The sequence below is a fragment of the Etheostoma spectabile genome, chromosome 10, assembly GCF_008692095.1.
Source record: "Etheostoma spectabile isolate EspeVRDwgs_2016 chromosome 10, UIUC_Espe_1.0, whole genome shotgun sequence".
NCBI lineage: Eukaryota > Metazoa > Chordata > Actinopteri > Perciformes > Percidae > Etheostoma > Etheostoma spectabile.
Window position 1 is genome coordinate 24,487,077 of NC_045742.1, and position 494 is coordinate 24,487,570.

The 494-nt window shown below is 49.4% G+C and overlaps 1 protein-coding gene across 1 annotated transcript in view; it reads right to left on the minus strand.

The window, feature by feature from the left end:
- The window catches only part of vps8 (VPS8 subunit of CORVET complex), a 179,632-nt gene that overhangs the window by 18,736 nt on the left and 160,402 nt on the right, over positions 1-494 (minus strand).

Below are 494 nucleotides of genomic sequence, written 5' to 3' on the forward strand. Positions count from 1 at the left end.
CCTGGTCCAGAGCAGGCTAACAGCCAGGCTAAGATTTATCCTGGAGTCTCATGTGTCAAATCAGTTGCCGTCTGATCCGAAATAAACATGTTTAACAGTTATTCCGTTGTCTTCTGCATGTGTTCTGCTTTATTTTTTATTAACATCCATTAGCCTACTTGTCACTATTGTTGTCGCGAGTTTGATTTAAACCCTACTACAGCTGTTTAGATGGCTAAAAATGGTTGCACTGCCACCCTGATGCGGAGTGGGACTTTTCCCGGTGGGACGGTAGTGTGTCGAGGCTGCCTGGCGTGCGGCCGGTGCCCGGTGGCCGGTGGCCGCCGGCAGACCTGCGAGTCGCGTCAGTGTCCACTCTCTCTGTAAAAGTAGAGATGAGCGGCGCGGCGTCCGTGGTCTCAGCTTCAGGTTTATACTCTCTGAAGATTAAGTGTGACGATATTACTGCAGCAATATTCCAAGATGATAATAATGGCAGACTGGTCAGAGACCAA